The 14,531-nt window shown below is 40.8% G+C and overlaps 1 protein-coding gene and 2 pseudogenes across 22 annotated transcripts in view; 1 reads left to right on the top strand and 2 right to left on the bottom strand.

Moving 5' to 3' along the window:
* The window catches only part of LOC115859136 (DNA replication factor Cdt1 pseudogene), a 29,854-nt pseudogene extending 28,900 nt beyond the window's left edge, over window positions 1–954 (bottom strand).
* Window positions 1–14,531, bottom strand: part of FHIT (fragile histidine triad diadenosine triphosphatase) — a 1,458,892-nt gene that overhangs the window by 1,153,975 nt on the left and 290,386 nt on the right. The window lies entirely within an intron of this gene.
* Window positions 985–14,531, top strand: part of LOC138842888 (tigger transposable element-derived protein 1-like) — a 58,479-nt pseudogene continuing 44,932 nt past the window's right edge.

Below are 14,531 nucleotides of genomic sequence, written 5' to 3'. Positions count from 1 at the left end.
TAGACATGGTGAGAAAGACAAGCATGAGCCCAATCTTGAAGGGCCTTGAGGCTATGGCAGAGAGACTGGATTTATTCTGAGGACGATAGGGAGCTACTACAGGGTTCCATATAGTTCATGTAGAGTACCGGAAGCTGGACCAAGACAGCGGGTGCAGAAACAGAGTCAATGCAGATTTGCTGGAGGAGATGAGGTCATTTACTCTCATTGTTTCTATTTCACCAATGAAAAATGAAGTGAAGGAATCAGCTGAGGGGAGAATTGGGGATGGGAGTTGGAGGTCTGAGGTACAGGTGAAGGTGTAAAACTGTTGCCTCACAGAGTCAGAAGTATTAAGCAAATGATGAAGGATTGCTAAATAGAGAAGAGGATACACTTGAAATTTGTGGACATAAACTCAAAGTAATGCCATTCAGCATAGTTTTGTGTTCTCCATTCAACTGAACTCAGGTCCAAAGTGGACATAGAGTCAGAGTCATGCCAGTAAACAGGACACAGAGAGACAAGCAGAGGAGAGACTGACCATAGCACCTAAGCAGGGTAAGGAGGGAAGTGAGGGCATGAGAGGAGAAATGAATACAGGCATGCCTCATTTTATTGCACTTTGCTTTATTGTGCTTAGAAGATATTGTGCTTTTTATAAATTGAAGGTTTGTGGCAATCCTGCAACGAGCAAGTCTGTTGGTGCCATTTTTCCAATAGCATTTGCTCACTTCATGTCTCTGTGTCACGTTTTGGTCATTCTCATAACATCTTCAACTTTTTCACTATTATCACTGTGATCAGTGATCTTTGATGTTACTATTGTAATTGTTTTGGGGCACCACAAACTGCACCCATATAAGACAGTGTACTTAATCAAAAAATGTGTGTGTTCCGATTGCTCCACTGACCAGCAGTTCCCCCGTCCCTCTCCCTCTCCTCGGGCATCCTTATTCCCTGAGACACAACCATGTTGAAATTAGGCCAACTAATAACCCTACAATGACCTCCAAGTGTTTAACTGAAAGGAAGAGTCATACATCTCTCACTTTAAAGCAAAAGCCCGAAATTATTAAGCTTATTGAGGAAGGCATGTCGAAACCTGAGAGAGGCCAAAAGCTAGGCCTCTTGCACCAAACGGTTAGCCAAGTTGCGAATGCAAAGGAAAAGTTCTTGAAGGAAATTAAATGTGCTACTTCATGAACACATAAATGCTAAAAAAGCAAAGTACCCCTACTGCTGATATGGAGAAAGTTTTAGCGGTCTGGATAGAAGATCAAACCAGCCAAAACATTCCCTTAAGTCAAAGCCTAATCCAGATCAAGCCCCTAACTCTCAATTCTATGAAGGTTGAGAGAGGTGAGGAAGCTGCAGAAGATAAGTCTGAGGCTAGCAGAGGTTCATGAGGTTTAAGGAAAGAAGCCTTCTCCATAATATAAAAGTACAAGGTAAAGCAGCAAGTGCTGATATAGAAGCTGCAGCAGGTTATCCAGAAGATCTAGCTAAGGTAATTCATGAAGATGGCTACACTAAACACCAGATTTTCAATGCAGATGAAATAGCCTTATATTGAAAGAAGACGCCACCTAAGACTTTCATAGCTAGAGAGGAAAAGTCAGTGCCTGACTTCAAAGCTTCAAAAGATAGGCTGAGGACTTCTCTGGTGGTCCAGTGGTAAAGAATCCACCTTACAACGCAGGGGACGGGGGTTCAATCTCTGGTCAGGGAACTAAGATCCCACATGCTGTGGGGCAACTAAGCCCACATGCCGCAACTACTGAGCTCCCGTGTATCAGCTAGAGCCTGTGTGCCCCAAACTACAGAGCCCACGTGCTCTGGAGCCCGTGCACCACAACTACAGAGCCCATGTGCCCTGGAGCCTGTGCGTCACAACTAGAGAGAGAAAACCCGCACGCCACAACTAGAGAGAAGCCCGCACACCACAATGAAGAGCCCGCATGCCTCAACAAAGATCACACATGCCACAACTAAGACCTGACGCAGCCAAAAATAAATAAATAATAAATAAATCTTAAAAAAAAAAAAAAGACAGGCTGACTCTCTTGCTAGGGGCTAATGCAGTCACTGACTTTAAATTGAAGCCAATGCTCATTCACCATTCCAAAAATCCTAGGGCCCTTAAGAATTATGCCGAATCTATTCTGCCTGTGCTCTATAAATGGAACAACAAAGCCTGGATGACAGCACACCTGTTTACAACACGGTTTACTGAATATTTGAAGCCCGCTGTTGAGACCTACTGCGCAAAAAAGAGATTCCTTGCAAAATATTACTGCTCATTGACAATACGCCTAGTCACCCAAGAGCTCTGATGGAGATGTACAATGAGATTAATGTTATTTTCAGCCTGCTAACACAACATCCATTCTGCAGCCCATGGATCAAGGAGTCATTTTGACTTTCAACTCATTATTTTTTTTTTTTTGCGGTACGTGGGCCTCTCACTGTTGTGGCCTCTCGCGTTGTGGAGCACAGGCTCCGGACGCGCAGGCTCAGTGGCCACGGCTCACGGGCCGGGCCACTCCGCGGCATGTGGGATCTTCCCAGACCAGGGCATGAACCCGTGTCCCCTGCATCGGCAGGCGGACTCTCAACCACTGCGCCACCAGGGAAGCCCTCAACTCATTATTTAAGAAATATGTTTTTGTTAAGACTACGGTTGCCACAGATAGTGATTCTTCTGACAGATCTAGGCAAAGTAAATTGGAAACCTTTTGGAAAGGATTCACCATTCTAGATGCCAGTAAGAAGATTTGTGATTCATGGGAAGAGGTCAAAATATCAACATTAACAGGAGTTTGAAAGAAATTGATTCCAACCCTCACGGATGACTTCAAGGGGTTCAAGACTTCAGTGGAGCAAGTAACTGCAGATGTGGTAGAAATAGCAAGAGAACTAGAATTAGAAGTGGAGCTTGAAGATGTGACTGAATCGTTGCAACCTCATGATAAAACTTTAACAAATGAGGAGTTGCTTCTTTATGTACGAGCAAAGAAAATGGTTTCCGGAAATAGAAAAGATCTCCTGGTAAAGATGCTGTAAAGACTGTTGAAATGACAAGAAAGGATTTAGAATATTACAAAACTTGGTTGATAAAGCAGTGGCAGGGTTTCAGAGGATTGAGCCCAACTTGGAAATAAAATGCTATCAAACAGCACTGCATAGTACAGAGAAACTGTTCATGAAAGGAAGAGGGAATTGATGTGGCAAAATTCTTTGTTGACTTATTTTAAGAAATCGCCACGGCCACCCCAACCTCCAGCAACCACCACCCTGATCAGTCAGCAGCCATCAACATGGAGGCAAGACCCTCCATCAGCTAAAAGACTACAACTCACTGAAGGCTCACATGATGGTTAGCATTTCTTAGCAATAAAGTATTTTTAATTAAGATATGTACATTGTTTTAGAAGGTTAGCACAGTGTTTCCTAACAAAAGCACTATGGCATTTGGGGTGAAATAATTCTTCATTGCCTAGACTGTCTCATGCACTGAATGACATTTAGCATCCTTAGCTCCTGCCCTCTAAAGGCCAGTAGGACTGCTCACATTTACAAATGCTCCCAAGGAGAGAAGTACCTCCTAGATTGAGAGCCACTGGCCATTGACCATGAGGTAGAGAAAGTGACATTTGCAAGTGAGAATTTCAAGGAACTGAGAGGCCAGATATGAGTAATCTATGTGGACATTCTTACCTAGAATGATGGCAGGAGAGTGATGGGCACAAAGACAGTGAGCTAGGGAATAAAATCATCAATAAATACAGAGGAATAGTAGGCAGTAGGATAGGCTGATCCCACATGCTTTAAAAGTACTTCTGTGGATGAAGAAAAAAGAAGCTGTCTAGAAGTGACAATGAGGATGAAAAGAAGACACCAACTCCACGCCAGACACTGAAAAAAACCCACACACCACCTGAGGGTGACAGAGAAGCAATATCCTTAGTGGGCAGCCAAGAGTATCAGAGCAGCACTGTCCAGCAGAACTTCCTGTGATGATGGAAATGTTGTATAGTGACACTGTCCAGTAAGATAGCCAATAGCCACATGTGCCTATCAAAGCCCTTGGTATGAGGCCATTGTGACTAAGGAACTGAAGTCTTCACTTTGTTTAATTTAAATTAATTTGAACATAAATAGCCACATGTGGCTAGTGACTACCGTATTCTACGGTGGAGAAGAGTAAAAGGTGAAGGGAGCATTTAGAAATAAATTTGAATTTGAAGACACAGGAAATTCTTCTTAATGTTCAAGTCTTGAGAAAAGGGGCAAAGGTAGGTGTGACTCTAGGTAAGTTGGTGTTTCTGGAGAAGGAAGATGAGAGAAGTAACACTCAACAGCATCAGCATTTTCAATAAACAGGATTCCACAAATTCATCTTAAGTCATTTCTGCCTCCTCCTGAAATCAACTTCTGTACCATATTGCTATGGAAGGCACTTGAGAAAATCTCCTTCAAAGTCTAAAATGTCACCACCATGTAAGAATTGTTCCTTCTCATGAGAAGCCCCTGTTATTAATAGACTGTGGTTATTGCCTATTTTTCTGGGATCTAAGTGTCCCTTCCCCAAAGACTGGCTTTCTATGTCTAACAAATGGAAAAAAAAAGTTACTTCTGAAAATTCCCCATTAAAAGATGCTGTTGTTTAGAAATCATGTATCTTTCTTTTCTATAAAAGAATAGAAGAACATATAAGAACATGTTCTTTGTTATCCAAAATGAGGTAGAAGTATTCTGATTGGCCGCAGCCATAGGCCTATGATTTGTGCCTTCACAAAATAATAAAAAAGGGTCATGCACCACCACGGCCACCCTAACACACACACACACACACACACACACACAAACACACTTCCAGAATGGCCCCATGGCCATACCCTTAGAGGCTTGGCTGCAAACTTACCAACAACAACTCTGTCAATATGTTTTTTTTTTTTTTTTTTCCCAGTACGTGGGCCTCTCACTGTTGTGGCCTCTCCCATTGCGGAGCACAGGCTCCGGACGCACAGGCTCAGCAGCTATGGCTCACGGGCCCAGCCGCTCCACGGCATGTGGGATTCTCCGGACCAGGGCAAGAACCCGTGTCCCCTGCATCGGCAGGCAAACACTCAACCACTGCGCCACCAGGGAAGCCCTGTCAATATGTCTTCATCAACCAAATGAGCAACGCCAACGTGGGACCCAGGACCACTCTCTCGGTGGAAGAATCCCAGGTTCAGGCAGGGGACAGGCAGAGTGCAGGTAATATCTAGATATTGCTTGACAGTGCATTTGATTGGGAATAAAGGAACAGTAAAACACTTCTGATTAGTTTCTGTCTGTTAGTGTTCTCAATTTCCACTTAATTGCAATCAAAATATCAAAATATTCTCTGCCCCCAGAGAGGGGACACAGTCCCTGTTTTAATAAACCCTAAAATACATAATTAAGAAATAACCTCTGCAGGGCTAATCAGCATGGCACTATAGCTGGTCAGATTCCTTAGTGGACAAACGTTAATTTCTCTTGGTCCTAAGGCAGAGTCTTTCCCTTAAGTGTCCTCACCAGATGCCAGTACATGTCCACTCTGTATCTTGTAGGCTGAGGGCCTTATACATTAACCATGCTTCTGAACGCTAAGGATGGGCTAGAGTCAGGCAAAAGGATCAAAAAACAAAGAGCAATAGATGTCCACAATGTTGGCGAGATGTATTCTATCAGATGCTTATTAGCCTTGGATCAGCCCAGGATACAGATTTAAGCTTCCACTGTAATGAATTCCATAGTTTCCAGTAGTTGATCCATTAAACTAAGAAGTTATTCTTGCTTTCCCCTTTGGTTTCCCCTGATGGGACTTTAATCAACATATAAGCCAAAAAGCATCCTGGTGCTAGGCACTCCAGTTAACTATTCTATTCTCTGGTCACTGCCAAAGACAGTCATCTTGCAACTTAATTTTACTGGGATCAATAAGATTCAAAGGAGAGTAGGTGAATGGAATGCTTAAAGTCCATCTCAGCTACTGAGAAGAAACCCTGCAAGTCACAATGAAGAGCAGCAAAAAGAAACTGAATTATTAATTCCCATTGCCTCTCTGTCCACAAGCTCCCTCTGGTGGAGGAACTACTAGGTAATGAAATAGTTATAATAACAATAACCAAAATTTGGAAAAAAAAAGGAAAGAAAGGAAGACAAGAAAAGGCAATCCACAGCAAGACAATCAATCCCTGTAAAACTGAGAGTCAAACGTAGTGATTAGCAAACATGAGCTACAGCTAGAAAACCACTTACAGATGAAGCAGTGTGATGAATGATTTACCAAAAGGTCAACACTGCTCTTTTATCTTCACCACCCATCAGCTTCCATTGCCCTCAATTTGTCTGGCACATAACAAAAAGCAGGCCATAAAATATTCACCATAAAAATTAACCATATTTTGCAACATCAAAAATAGAAGCATATAGTTGGATGTAGTCTAAGCATATGGGCCAGCTTCTCAGTTAGAATTCCTCATATACATTGTAAAAAGCGTTGACATTTAAAACCCTGTTATAAGAGGTAACGTACTCAGCAAGTACCAGAACCCTCTGCCCTATGCTCAGCTTTGCTGATCCACTGTTAGTACTCAAACCAGGGAACGCACCATTAATCCTCTCCCAAAGACCACAGCAATAACGGCAGGAGAGGGGCTAGTGTCAGCATTTCCCCTACTACTCCCTTGGAAGCCAGACTTCTCTGTAGCTTCTGCTTCTAGCTGGCGTGGATGCCAGGCTTTCGATCTCAACATGCCTACTATACATTCTGACAAATGAGCTGGGAGATGAACTACCTTTACACTCTCATTTGACAATCTTTATACAAAAAGGAACACAATACCAGATGAAAATACATTTTCAAGCTGGAGGGATTCTAAATATTAACATAACTGCAAACTGCCAGATCCCCTTAACCAGAGCTGCAAAAGTCATTTTAACTGAACTGATTAAATTGATTCCATCAAAAAACAGACCACTTCCCTCCTCCCTATCCTGTCTCTGAATTTACCAGCTGCTTCTCTGATTTAGTAAAATCAATAGGATATTTTGCATCTGGTAGATATAATCTAGGTTACCTGATTTATTGAAGAATTCTTCTCCCCAGACTCTGTTTAAAGAGATTACCTAAAGATCTGGTTATTTACTTATATCATTGTTATTTGAAGATTTGAAAAAAGGTGGGGGGATCAATATCATTGTTACTTGAGGATCTGAAAAAAAAAATCAAAATGAAAGAAAAATGGTCAAAACAGTTCTCAAAAAGAATAGCTATGAGGATGTTCATCACCACATTATTTATTTTATAAAAGTAAAAGTTGAAAATCCTACATTTCAAACAAAAGAAGACTGCTCAAATTAACTATGGTATAGTCATCAAGTGGAATATTATGTAGACATTGAAAGTTATGTAGCAGAATATTTAATAAAATGAAAAAATATTCATGGTATTATTAAAGGGAAAAAACACATTGAAAAAAAAGTAAGGTATAGTATTATCAGATTTATTGACAATGGCCTTATTTGGATAAGACTGAAAGTTTGGCAATTGATTAGCTAACTCATTTTCTGTTCACAGCCCCCTTACTCCAGCACCCCCTTTAAAGCTAGGGGTGATTCTATAAATGAGATATAAACAGAAGTCTGCTTGCTGGTGCTTTTTTTGTCCTGATTAAAAGGGGGGCAGATGGGGCTCCTTCTTCTGTTGTCTATACCAGACTGAATCAGCCGATCGATCCATAACCACAGACTGTGCTCTCAGTCAACAGTGGGGGAAAGACAAATCCTTGCAATCAACTATTAGATACCACCAAAAACAGTTGCAACTTGATCTGATTACTCATCTTTTAGCCATTTGGGTTTTTTGGGGTGTTTTTTTTGCAGTACACGGGTCTCTCACTGTTGTGGCCTCTCCCGTTGCGGAGCACAGGCTCCGGACACACAGGCTCAGTGGCCATGGCTCACGGGCCTAGCCGCTCCGCAGCATGGGGGATCTTCCCGGACCGGGGCACGAACCCGTGTCCCCTGCAACGGCAGGCGGACTCTCAACCACTGCGGCACCAGGGAAGCCCCTAACCATTTGTTTTATTGTCCACGTAGATATAATCAAAGAATAGCCCCTAGGAATCTATGGAGTTTTAATGAAACGAAGTTAAGGCTTTGCGTCGTGTGAAGAATAATAAGCACCATTCCAAGAGCAGGGCAGCCACATTTCCTCTCAATTGCAAAATACAAGCTAGTCATCTTGAAAGCTGGAAAATTCACTCTCAATATACCTTGATAATAGGAATAAATATAGGCATGTATCTCAGCCATTTATGGCCCAAATAAACAAGGGATAAAATAATATCAGTAAGTGACAGAAATATCAATACTGCCTAGATTTACATATATCTCTTACTAGAGCAGCTACCATTTTACACTGTGGCAATCTGTTTGCATGTCCATCTTCCCACTAGACTATAACCTCCCTTTAAGCAAGAACCAGTTTCTTTCATCTTTGCTAAGGATGCCCAAGTCTTCCTCCTTCCAAGCTCTCAGAACCAAACTTAGTCTCCAATGATAGATGCCTATAAAACATGGCAGCAATTTTGACTCTTTCTTCATTCTAAGTCATCCTACTTTAAAAAAAAGTCAACAACTTTTTAACATTTCCAAAATATACTGAAGGAAGGGGAAAATCACACATTAAATTCTTGTCAAGTAACATTTACCTCCTCAAGCCCTGACTAATCAGAAATGACTGGACTTGGCAGCTTCTTTCACCACTTGGTCTATAAGCTAAATTCAGCTCCTATTGTGCCAACTGGAAAATGACAACATCCCTTGCCACCTCACACAACATCACATCCCACCAGTCACTCTAGAGTCTGGCAATCTGGTGTGACCATTCCACATCAGATCAAGTAGAAATTATAAACCAAATTTAAAGGGTCCTAGTAGCCCCATTCCAGAAGAGCAATGGTGAAGTTAGAAGAGATTAGAAGGGTGCCAGATTTATTACTATTGATTCCCTGCTGGCAATTTCATGAAAGGATATCCATCACAGAAATAAAGAGAGCATCTGGCTCGTTTCCAACTATTTTGTCTTCAAGTTCTTTAAAAAAAAATCAACCAAGAGGATAAGAAACTAGGAATTGGCAGATGAGGCCCAAGTTTCTCTACACAATAAGAAGCCTTCATCACTACATCCTAATTATGCATACCTGCTCCTGCAGAGTCCAATACATTTATTTATTGAGCCTTACCACTGCCATCCTGGTAACCCAGAGAAGCAGCCAATCTATAATGACTCAAGCCACATTTCACAAGACTCCAAAGGACACATGATGTCATTTGCTAAAATGACTCAATCCAGATAGAAAGCATTCTGACCTATACATAATTGATTGACCTTTGCTATGCTTTCCTGGTTATTTATATACTACCATATGCATGAATGTATATCGGTGGTATTTACATTTGGCAGCTACTTTGGAGAACGCATTATTCAATTGGGATTTGAAGCTTTTTAGGACCATTTCCTGACCAAATATTCATAAATGAAGGACAAGAAAAGATGTTACCTTAAAAATAACATTTAATAGGCTCTGGAAAGTCTAAGGAAGCTTTGTTACTCTAATTGTTTTAAAATACAGTGGATAAGATCTATGTAAAGCTGAATTCAAAACCCTAAGACCAAGGATATTAAAGGGCATTTTATCTATTTTCCAGTTAGGGCTCAATAATGATAGTAAAATATGCTTTACCGAAGGAGTGGAGTATTTTGGATACTTGTGAGAAAAGCATCCTGTGGAGAAGGTAATTAGAGACTATAATAAACAACCAGAGAAAAGAGCACAACTATATAATGCTCTTTGACTTTTTAATTATGAATTTTGTTTTCCAAAAGGGGTAAGCTACAAATTAAATATTAATCAGATGATCAAGATGGTTTCAAGATAATCTCAGAAACAGAGGCAGATGGAAACACTAGATTAGGGAAAGAAAACGTGTAGCAGGTATGTCCTTATTTCCACTTTGCATACTCAGGGCAGACATCAATAACTGATCACTGAATTCTTAACCAAGAGCTCTGACATAGACTAAACACTTTTCCAGTACTACTCAAGGGAAACACTACCAAAAAGATGGACTTGGAACGTGAAGTGAAATATATTTGCCATTGCCTAACTAAATCATACAGTTCATTTCAGATCCCAATACATATTAAATATCAAGAACAGTAATGCCATTATGAAATACTCATAATTCAGTACTCCTTCATTTGCTTGTCTAAACTAAATTTCCAGTGATCTGAAGGTGGATTCATTGGCACACATTGCTATTGTGCCTTAATAATATAATTAAATAGTTCTCAAATTGATTCTCTCTTGCTGTCATAGACTCCCAAACCCAATATAAAACTAAACAGATTTTTAAAACCAAAAGTTAAAAGCAACATTTTGAATCCTAGGAAAACATGAAATCAAATTCAGCAGGTTTCTCTGACTCATGGTAGATTGGTATGATCCCTAGGGTAAATAAAAAGCAAAGAAGGGGTCTAACCAGAATAAAATGGAAATGCTTATATGTTCACAGAAAAATATTATACAGTGTTGAAAAGGAATGGCCTACAGTCATAAGTATCTATAGGGATAAATCTTAGAAACAAAGAATAAAGTGGAAAGAGCGTATGCTGAAGACTACATATAGCAGTGCTTTCCAACTTATGTACTTCAGTGACTAGGTTACAAAGGTCTTAACATATTGATCCCCTTAGTTCTGGGGGTGAATAGTAGCTGGAGTGGCCAGAGTCTTTTAGTGGGACATGAATAGCATTTATCCCAAGGCACTGTACAATATTTTCAAGTTCAGTGTATGCCAAGATGTGAAGAAGTTGGGAAGCACTGACATATGGTATAAAGCCATTTTTATAATGCTCAAAAACTAAAATATATCTTGTTTAGAGATATATACACATGTGGCAAAATTATTTTATAGGAGAAAAGCAAAGCAAAGGATGGATGAGTGGAAAATGCATCCAGTACATCCATTCCTTCAGGATAATGGCTACTATCAAAATGGAAACACAGGAGATGAGATATAGGGAAGGAACACATGAGTAATTTATAGTTCTTAAATTGGACGGTAGGTTCATGGGTGTTTAGTTTATTGTGCTCCAAATATACTGTTTTATAAATATAAAATATTACATAATGCTCATTTTAAAATATCAAAGTTAAGAAGCTAGGCAACTTTCTAGCTTATTCAGGATCAGTTTTTCACAGTGGAATCTCAAGCATCTCAAGCATAGATACAACTTCTCAGGGAAGGCTTTAACCCAAAGGTTTCTAATGGTCAAAACCCTACTCAAGGGGCTTCCGTGGTGGCGCAACAGTTAAGAATCTGCCTGCCAATGCAGGGGACACGGGTTAGAGCCCTGGTCCGGGAGGATCCCACATGCAGCAGAGCAGTTAGGCCCGCGCACCACAACTACTGAGCCTGCACTCTAGAGCCCGTGAGCCATAACTACTGAAGCCTGCATGCCTGGAGCCCGTGCTCCGCAACAAGAGAAGCCACCGAAATGAGAAGCCTGTGCACTACAGTGAAGAGTAGCCCCTGCTCACCACAACTAAAGAAAGCCCACACGCAGCAACGAAGACCCAACGCAGTGATAAATAAATAAATGTATTTTTGTTTGTTTGTTTTGTTTGTTTGTTTGCTGTACGCGGGCCTCTCCCTATTGTGGCCTCTCCCGTTGCAGAGCACAGGCTCCGGACGCGCAGACTCAGCGGCCATGGCTCACGGGCCCAGCCGCTCCGCGGCATGTGGGATCTTCCCAAACCGGGGCACGAACCCACGTCCCCTGCATCGGCAGGCGGACTCTCAACCACTGCGCCACCAGGGAAGCCCTAAATGTATTTTTTTTTTAAAAAAAACACCCTACTCGATGATGACAAGATTTTGTTCTAATCCAACTAAGAGTTTTCATAACAATTAGATGGACACCTAAAGTTCCATTTCCACACTCAAACAAAAATATCGTAAAAAACATGTGCAAGCCTCTTAATTAGGATTCATTTAGTTACAAAAAAACAAAAATCCACTGTGGAGCTCAAGACAAATGGGGGTCAGAATCAGAAATTAGAGGTATCCCATAGAACATAGGACAGGAAGTACAGCCAGGTCTCATGAGGAGCCAGAGCCAGAAAGAGGGGGGCCATTCAGATCCAATATTGATACATTTTGGGGCTATAGGATCTTGTTATCTCTATTTCTTTCTGGAACATTTACCCTATTGCTTCTACCTTAAGATGTGCTTTCTCTGCTTTGGCATTGACATGACCAAATATTTGTATCTCTTCACAGCTTAAGTGGAAACCAAGTGCACACCACTTCAAAATGACCAGAGGAAAAGAATCTGATTAACCCAACCAAGGTCAAGATCAGTCCACACCTGGTCTAATCAGCCATAACTATCTGCAAGGAGTTACCAATTCAAATACCTACCAGGTAAGGCAGGTAATTAAACATGTGAAGCTGACCAGGTGTGAAACAAGGAGCTGGGACTAAAGGGCCTACAACAAACAGAGCTCCTGCCGCTTCTCAACTTTGGCTGTGTAATAGCAGAAATCCAGGTTTTCACTGAAATTTTCTGATTTACAAAACTTATCAGCAGGCCATATTAGGCCACGGGTCTCTGCTGTCAGTGTCCTACAAAGAATGAACTGTGGATATGCCAGATTCAGAGGGTCACAGTGGACAGACACAACCGTTAAGTGCCAGCCCTTTGGGTGAAAGGCCAGTTCTCGCAGAAGGGGTCATGGATCAGGCAGTCCCTCCAACAAAGCTGGGATTACGCATTACTCTTACATATACACCCTCACACACAAACACATAGCTAAGACTCTAAAATTATCTTGTTCAAGATCAGATACTAAACTGGGTGGAGATAGTTTTCATGTGGCTCTGTATGGGTTCACAGAAAAAATCAGTAAAGTACACAAAGAAATGAGACAAAGCAAACTAGAGCCAGAAAAAGACAGCATCATCACCTTCTTCTTTTCTATCCACAGATAGCCAAAAATGCTGCCATAAAAAGACTACTCACTACAAAGCAATTATAGATTCTTTTTTCAATTAACTAAGGGTGACACAGGTGCTCTTATCTCAATTTCTTCATCATACCAGAACTGTTAGATACAGAAGTCTTAACTTAGATGTGACTTTCTCTAGGAAGACGCGCCTGAATCCCTGATCTTGGGTTAGGCAAGTGCCCCCTTAGGTGTTCCCACAGCATCTTGCCCTCGCTCGCCTACATGCCCAACCCCCTGCCCGCCATGGCACCTAACCGGTAATACCCGTGCATAGCTATTTATCTCTGCATGTAGGTGAGCTTCCTTTTACTTTTTTTAAAATTGAAGTGTAATTGACTTTCAACAAAATGTTAGTTCCAGGTGTACAACATAGTGATTCGATAGTTCTATATATTACAAAATGATCACCACAATAAATCAAGTTACCATCATCACCATACAAAGTTATTACAATATCACTGACTATACTCCCCATGCTGTACATTTCATCCCCATGACTCATTTATTTTGTAACTGGAACTTTGTACCTCTTAATCTCCCTTACCTATTTCACTCATTCCCTCACTCTCCTCCCCTCCGGAAACCACTTGTTCTCTGTATCTATGAGTCTGTTTCTGTTTTATTTCTTCAGTTGCTTTGCTTTTTAGATTCCACAGATAAGTGAAATCATGTGGTATTTGTCTTTCTCTGACTTATTTCACTTAGCATGCTGCTCTCTAGGTCCATCCATGTTGTTGCAAATGGCAAGATTTCATTCTTTTTTATGGTTGTGTGTGTGTGTGTGTGCGTGTGTGTGTGTGTGTACCACATCTTCTTTATCCATTCATCCATCAGTGGACGCCTAGGCTGTTTCCATATCTTGGCTATTGTAAATAATGCTTAAATGAATATAGGGGTGCACATATCTTTTCAAATTAGCATTTGCTTTTATTTTCTGCAGAAGAATACCCAGAAGTGGAATTGCTGGAAATCCAGCAGAATCCACCCAGAAGTGGATTTTGTGGTAGTTCTATTTTTAATTTTTTGAGGAACCTCCATAGTGTTTTCCACAGTAGCTGTACACATTTACATTCCCCTAGGTGAGCTTCTTCAAAGCAAGGATAATATCTAGTCCTCCTTTATGCCCCAGTGCCTATTCATTGAGTAAATTCATAGAGTCAGGCATATTGAAAATTTTATTTCTATTTTTTAGCAATCAATTCAGGGAAGAAAAGTTGAATTTAGACTTGATTCCTCCCTATTCTTTTGTATGAACTTAAAATTTTTCAATAAAAACACTTTGACTCAAACTAGAAGTACATATATTATGTTGAGTTATTACACTCAAAACCACACAGTTGTGGGGTTTTTTGTAATATGTAGTCATATTTAGGCTAAAAATCCTCAAAGGCACCCTCTGTCAGCTTGTAGATATGCACAGATTCTTCCCAATAAACC

The sequence above is a fragment of the Globicephala melas genome, chromosome 11 (assembly GCF_963455315.2).
Source record: "Globicephala melas chromosome 11, mGloMel1.2, whole genome shotgun sequence".
NCBI lineage: Eukaryota > Metazoa > Chordata > Mammalia > Artiodactyla > Delphinidae > Globicephala > Globicephala melas.
This window is presented reverse-complemented; position numbering and strand designations above follow the sequence as displayed.